Raw genomic sequence first — 8,036 nt, 5'->3', positions numbered from 1 at the left:
GGGCCAGGTAGCCGGTGGATGCTCCACAAGTTGATCCCATGATGGCACCCCTGGGGCCAGATGGAGACCTCCTGTCCCTCCCCTGGAGGATGGGCGGGTCTCTGCAGAGGACAGCAGACCCCCAGCCAAGCCAAGTACTGGAGGGGCCCTGCCACCCGGGCCTCAGGACCTGAGTCCTCATCACCCAAGGTCATGCTCTATCACCTGATCGGTCACCACACTGTCCCCCATGGTGCTACCCTGGGTGAGTACTAACAACTAACCCTCCTGAGCTGTGTGTGCTGAACTCATGGCCCATTGCACTTAATTCTGACAGCTGATGGTCCTATGCAGGAGGAACCATCATGGTACCCTGTTTGCAGGGGAGCAAAATGAGGCTTGGAGAGGGGAAATTGACAACCCAGAAGTGGGGGACCTGCTGGCCTCCAGGGCCCCTGCGGATACCGCTAGGGACAGACCTGCTCCTGCACCCATTACCTCCTCCTCACATAGCCTTACACCAATGTCAGTCACCAGACCCACCTCCCATGTCCTGCTTGCATCTGGTCACCCCACCCCTTTCCCTCACTGTGCACGCTCAGAACACATGCTCATATGCATGCGATCAGGTGCATCCATATATTCACATACACAGGCACATGCATGTCCACAGGCACATCTGCACGTACTCATACGTGCACAGGCACACACATACATACATACTCTTGGGCACAGTTGTGCACACACGCACACACACACTCACACACATACACGTGGGGGCCCTTATCCCAGACATGCAGTGACATCCACATTCATCCCTCACCCACCAGACTCCTCTTTCCCCTCAAGGGTCTCCTACAGCTCTTGCTGCCAAGTGTGTTACACAATTCACCGTCAGATTCAGGCTGAAAGGAGAGACAAGGCAGAACTGACTCTCATTTTAATTGTCCAGGCAGGAACCCGATTCCTCAGGTGATAATTATAATAATTAAAAATCTGGTTATCTCAATGGAAAGAGGGAGGCACTCGCTGCTGGCTACGGGAGCAGAGTGTCTGACAAGTTCCGAGGATGGGAGAGGTGGAGGGAGACAGGAAGCCCCTGATGGGGAGCCAAGTGAACACGGGGGACCTGAGAGGCCACGCTTATCTGGCTGGGCTGAGAGCCCCTGGCTGGCCCCATGGAGACAGGAAAAGCCAGCAGGGCTGGACCTCCTGTGACCAGGAGATGCCGGGTATGGGAGCCGGGTGTTCCCAGAGAACGGGGGAGCGTAGCAGGCCGTGGCCTGTGGAAATCAGCAGGGCTGCGTGGTAGGGACCATTGCAGGATGGACTGACCTGCAGCCGGGCGGGGGGGGGGGGGCACCCTGGCTAGGTGCTTCCATGGGCCCCCACCGGAGTCACCTGTCCACCCTACATGGTCATGGCTCTCAGCAGCTTCACTGACCACTGTCCTGCCAGGTCCTCAGTGCAGTGAAACTTGATGGCCCACCCGAGGGAGGTCAGAAGGAGCAGAGCCTCGTCCCCACTGCCCATATCCGTGTCCCCAGCGCCCAGGTCAGGGCCCGGCACCCAGGAGGCTCCCAAGGGACGTTTGCTGAAGGACCACAGGGACGTGTAAAGGAACAGGACGAATGCGTGAGGCGGGCATTCGTACCCCCTTCAACAGGGGAGGAGACTGCCGCTCAGAGACCCGAAGGACTTGCCCAAAGTCACCGGGCTGGTGAGGGGACAGGGATTAGGAAGGGGGGGCCGGTGGTGGGGCGGGGGGGGCAGCATGGGTCCTGGGGAGACGCAGCCGGAGAGGTCCCGCCTTTAGACAGTAAAGCCCGTGCTTTTCCAGGCTCCGGCCTTTCCTGGGGAAACAAGCCAGCACCTGTGAGGCCCCAGGAGGGGCGGCCTTGGGGGAGAGGGGGGAGCAGGGAGGGAGCTGCCTCCTCTGCATAGAGGCCCCGCCTCCCCCAATCAGCTGGGCTCTCGGGGGCGGGGACGCCAGGGCCTGGCCAATCACCAGGAGGCTGGGAGCCGAGGCAGGTGGGGCGGGGCCAGGCCTGGCCCGTGTGCCCCTGAGGGACCTTCCCGACTGGCTTTTCCCTCCTGGACCCCCTTCAGTCCTCCCAGCAGCCCCCCATCCAGGGAGGAATACTCATCTCCACTGTGCAGAGGAGGCAGCCGAGAGAGACCAGAGAGGCCCCGTGACTTCCCCAAGGTCACACAGCCGGCGAGCTGCAGAACCAGAACGCACCCAGGCTCTGACTCCCAGCCCAGGGTAGGGTCCTGCCCTTCTGGCTTCGTTCCTGCTGCCCTGGTCCAGGCCCCCTGCCGGGCACCCCCACCCCGGGCCTGTCCTCTGTGGCCCCCAGCCCCCTCTTCCCCACTGATCGCCCCCACCCAGGGCTTAGCTCAGAGATGCTGCTGACCCCAAGCCCCCTGCGCAGCCTCCTCCCTGAGCCCAGACCTTCTGCTCCAGTGGTTCCCATGGGGTCAAGGACCTCCAGAATGTCAGAGCTGGCAGGGGTCCCAGGAAGGGGCAATAGTCCCTCACCGGCCACCCTGTGCCCCTCCATCCCAGAAGCCTCCAGGGCCTGACTAGGGGCTCTGCTCTTCTCTCTGCGTCCCTCCCCCTGCTTCCTGCCTCACTTCCCACAGCAGATGCTGCAGATCCAGGTCTGAGGTTTGATTTACAAACTTCCTGGGGAGGGAGGGTGGCTGCAGTGCCAGGGATTTACTCTGCCGGGAAATGTTTGCCTCTCATGAGGGATCTTCTCGGCCCCTCCTCACTGAGGGCTGGGATTTACTGAGGCTGCCCTCTCCCGGGGGGGCGGCCCCGTGGCTTTGGTGAGGCCACAGAGGGAGGGGGGCCAAGGGGAGCCCCATGCAGTGAAGAGCAGACCTAGGTTGTGGTTGGGGGAAGCAGATGGACTTAGGAGTCACCAGGTTTGAATCCCCTTCCCCACTATAGACATACTGTGTGACCTTGGGCAGATCATTTAACCTCTGTGGGCCTCAATTTCCTCGTCTGCAAAATGGGAACAATGATGTCTGTTCCATAAAGTGAGGAGGCTTAGATGAGAAGTCCCAGAAAAGGGACCCTCATGTTAAGTTACAGTAACTAGTGTGAGTTCTTCCCTCCAGCCCCGTTGAGTCTCCCCTGACCATTTCACCTCCTCCAGGTCTCCCTCCCGGGTTTCCTCTGAATCCTCCGCCCCTCACTGGCCCTTCTGCTCCCAGGGGTTGTGGATCTTGTGCTTCATGCAGATTTAGACAGCACTGTGGCTGCGGCTGGCAGGGAAGGCCCTGCATGGAGGCTCTGCTGGGAGGAGCAGACTGTAGTGGCTGCGGGTGCCCAGGATGCCAGGCGCAGATGGTGGCTCATATGCTGGGGGATTATCTAGAGCGTGGCTGCTTCTCTGCTAACAAGTTAACAAATCTCACTGTTGGAAAGGGCCCCTGGCAGAATAAGGGGTCTCTGGAGTCCAAAGTTCTGCTTGATCTCAGGGGACATCAGAATTCTTTAATGGGTCTGATTTCTGGGAAGGCAGGAGGGACTGGCGTGGGCTCTGGCCTTGTTAGCCGTCCCAGGGTGCAGGGCAGGGTGGGGGCGGGGGCAGGGCTGGGTTCATAACCTTGCAGGGAGGGGGTGGGAAGAGTTGAGACTGGGCCCAAAGACTTCAGTGAGCTCCATGGCTTCCTCCATAACCTGACCAGCAATGGAGGAGCACAGCCCCTGCATGATAGTTCTGGAGAAACAGGGCTCTGCAGTCAGACCCTTCAGAACCTGCCGGAAACTGCCAGGATCCGTGAGCACCTGAAACCCAGGGCTGGCTCTGCACAAACCGCAGCAGCAAATCCCTAATGTACCCCGAGCCTCCGTCTTCTCACCTGTAAAGTGGGAGCGGTAGTCCCTCCCCATCATTTCTGGACCTTGGACTCTATCAGCCCCATTTGGAGCGCTTAAAGTAGAAGAGGCTTGTGACTGTCACTCCCTACTATGCCCCAGATTTGCCGCAGAACCCGTCGTGTCTGTCACTGATGGATGATCATTGCAGGCCAGACCCAGCCACAGACAGATAGGAGCTTTTGCCTACAAAATTGGTTTTGTTTTCTTGTTTGTTTTATGAAATTAAAGAGTCTAACGATTTCACATAAAAATAACATCAGAGAAGCCAACATGCTGGGCCTGTGTTTCACGTAGTGACAGTCACCAGCACAGCAGCCCCTGGTCACGGATCTGGCTCTTCACCATCCCCACTGGCTTACAACTGTCACCTGTGTCACTTACTTGGCCCCTTGGCGGAATCTGAGCTTGTGACTCTGCTGCAGAGACCCCAGCCTGCCCTCTGTACAGATGAGTAAACTGAGCCCAAGGAGGAATAGCACATCCTGTGTCCACCCCACACTGATTGTCACCTACCTGGGAGGTGGGAGGGAGGGATCATTTGTCTGCTTTAGGCACCACTATATCCCCAAACCCAGTGCCTGCCATGTAGCAGAGGCTCAGTAACTATTTACGGTGTGTTCACATTCCTGAATGTCCCTCAGCAAGTTTTAGGCAGAGCCGGGCCTTAAATTGATTCCAGCCCAGATTCTCTTTCCCTGAGATGATCGGACCCCAAGACTGGCTCCTCCCTCCTTCACATATGTGTGGGCCCTCCTGGCACCCCATGTGACCTTTATGCACAGTCACATCCTCGTAGCCTCAACTCAGATGCTCTGAAAGCCCAACCCAAGTCAACCTGCAGAGGAAGATCTGCTTCAGCAGAAACCTCCAGTTGCCACTATGGTATTTGAGTGTTAGGATCATTTTCTTAGCATTACTAAACTAAAATGTAGAACTCCTATATCATACGGGCCATCCTTCAAAGCTGCAGGTGGCAGAGAGCAGGAGTGAAGGCTCTGGTGTGGGCAGACCTGGGTTCAAACTCTGAATCTGCTGTGTCCTGGCTATGTGGCCTGGGAAATACCAGCTTTCTGGGCCTCAGTTTTCTCACATATAAAATGGAGATAATGATAACCAATTCATCCGTTGCTTCAAGCGGTAAGTGAGATAATCCAGGTGAAACACCCAGTCTGGTGCCTGGCTCTGCATGACTGCTGCTTCTATTGTTGCAAGCCCTGCTCATCTGTGATGGAAAGACACGATGGATAAATGCTCATTGGAATGCTTTCCCATGATGCTTTTCAAAGGATTTCTTTGTCATCATAATCACAGTAGCACGCACAGGTAATAAAATAGCAGTCCTCATGTGCCAGGCCACTCATCTAGTCTGCAGATGGTGCCTGGTACAGAGATGAATGTGGGCACCCCTTGCAATAGCCACCCTTAGAGTTTTGGACCCTGGTCCAAGCCAATGGGATTTCTGACACTCACAGTTATGGGGATGCTTGTAGTAAAGGGGGCAATGTCAGCACCCGCCTCATCTCCCCTTCCCCTACCATCCTCCCTAGGTCAGAACAGGGCATTGCTCCCCCTACTCACCCCTAAACCCCAGGCACTAGTCGCTGCAGTTTGTAGTTATCTTTTTTCCCAACAAATACATAATCACCTCCTAGGATGGGCAGATGACAATTGTAATAAAAGCAGTTCATTACATCCCTCTACACAGTGCCGTTTAATGAACATGCAGCCAACGGCACCAAGGCCTCTGAGCCAAATGCAAATGAAACATGTTCCACGGTATCATTTAATTAGCTGGGGGTGGGGGTGGGGAGAGAGGAGATAGACTGGGATACAGGCTGCAAAACAGGAGATGGTGAGAGAGATGATGTCAGGGAAGGACAGAGAGGGAGGAGGAGGGGAGGAAGGAGGGGATGGGCAAGGAAGCAGGGCATGGTGGACGGGAGTCTGGGGCCATGTTTTGTGTTTGTCTCTCCAACCACCTATGGAAGACCAGGTGGGGCAGCCTCATTCTTACCATTGGACAAATGAGGACAGCAGGTCTTATTCTGTGCATTGTGATGGGCACTGGGGATCTCACAATGGTCGGGATGGACAGGGTACCTGCCTCCATGGTGGTCACAGTCTGGTAGAGGAGGTGCTGGCCGGGCTTGACTTGATGCTACTGTGATTATGATGACAAAGACACTGAGCAAATAATCACACCAATTTAAGCACAACTAAGCTGTGTGATTGTTGCATGCTTATTTTAAGAAGGTTGGATAGCCTCTTTAGAGGGTGGGCTCTGAAGAGCGCCTGCCTGGGTTCAAATCCGGGCCCTGCCACGTCCTGGCTGTGACACCTCAAGCAAGTTGCTTGACCTTACTGGCTCTCAATTCCTCATCTAGAAAATTGAGATCATAAAGTACATACCTATTAGGATTCTCATGAAATTAAATTTCTTAATGAATGCAAAACACCCAGAACAGTAGCTGATATATAGCAAGTGCTCAATACATAATATAGTAAGACTTAAAATGGAAAAGAAAAAGATTGAAGGGTCCTGGTTTCGATTGTAAGTTCAGAGAGGTCCTCCATGAATAAGTATCATGTAGGCTGAAATCTGAATCCATGAGCAGAAACCAGTCATGGGGACAGAGAATTAGATAGCCCGCGGGCACCTAGTTTCTTAATTTTTTATTTTTTATTTTCCCTGTTCAGCATCCTTTGTCTCTTCCTCAGTTAACACACCCCTCTGTAGGTTTTTGCAGGGGCAACAATGCCCTCCTTTGCTTTCAGTCCACGTAGGTGGGGCTGACCCCAAGCTCTTGTTCCAGAGTGAGCATTCCACATGTGCCTGGCTAACCAGTGAATTCCACTCCTGGTCACTCCTGGTTCAGAGGTGGGCAGATGACCCAAGCCAGGCCAGCAAGAGAAAAGTACCAGAAACTAATGCTTAAACTATCAGCAAAGAGGGGTTATAAACATGCATTATTTAAGTTTGGAGCTACCTGTGGCCATCTGCAGGAGAATAGAACCCTGCTGAAAGTAAAGCCAATGCAGCAATAGGAAACCCAGTTAAGAGAGGGAAAGAGAAGGTCCTGGCGATACCATTTGACTTCCTGGATCCCACTGTACTTGAATCAGACTCATCAGGTGACTGAGCCAGTTAAACTGCCCTCCCCCCACTTCCTGCTGATATTTCATTATTGTATTTAAATCATATTGAATTGGGTTTCTGTCTTTTGCAACCGAAAGAATCCTATGTGATGGTGCACATTCCTGTCAAAGGGAGCAGCAGACGACAAGACCCACAGGAGAATCATGGTCTATGAAAGAATGCTGATGTGGCTGAAACATGGTGAGCAGGGAGAAAGTGATGACTGTCTGCATATACGAGTTCAGAGGGTCCAAGGAGCTTGAGCATAAACTGGACAAAACTGGGGTTCAATGTTAGGTGGAGAGACTGGGCCTGCCCGAAACAAAGACATCTAGTTCCTTTCAACAGGTACCTCTCCTGGCCTTCCCACAGGCCTGCCTCCCTTCTCATCTAGCCCAATACTTTGTGTGTTCTTGGAAAGGCAGAAGCAAAGACCCAGGGTTCGTTAGGATTAGAAAGCCCTTTATGTGCAACATAGTCTAATATCTCTATTGTCTTAATTAGTTCAGTTGCTGTAACAAAAATACCATAGATTGGGGGGCTTAAGCAACAGAAATTTATTTCTCATGGTTCTGGAGGTGGAAGTCCAATATCAGGGTGCCGGCATGGTCAGGTTCCGGTGACAGCCCTCTTGTTTTGCCCAGCTGCCTCTGGGCAGTGTGCTCACTTGACTGAGAGTGAGTGCTGGCCTTTCTCTTCTTACAAGGATACTAATTCCATCATGAGACCTCTACCCTCGTGACATCATGAAAACCTAATTGGCTCCATAGACCCCACCTCCTGATGCCATCCCATAGATAGAGGTAAGGTCAAGTTCACACAACTAGCAAAGGGTATGTAGTCTGACTTCAGAATCTGTGCCCCCATTTCTGATCACAAAATATACTTTGTAAGAGCAAATTTCTCTGAGCGACCAGATAACTCCACCTAAAGACAGAAGCCCAAGAATGGCCCCAATACCCTGAAGCCAGGAGGCCCTGGAGTTCTCCATGGTGCTGAAATGCAGCCCTGTGCCTCTCGGGC

This window comes from Hyaena hyaena, unplaced genomic scaffold (genome assembly GCF_003009895.1).
Source record: "Hyaena hyaena isolate Hyena2069 unplaced genomic scaffold, ASM300989v1 scaffold_3, whole genome shotgun sequence".
Classification (NCBI taxonomy): Eukaryota; Metazoa; Chordata; class Mammalia; order Carnivora; family Hyaenidae; genus Hyaena; species Hyaena hyaena.
This window is presented reverse-complemented; position numbering follows the sequence as displayed.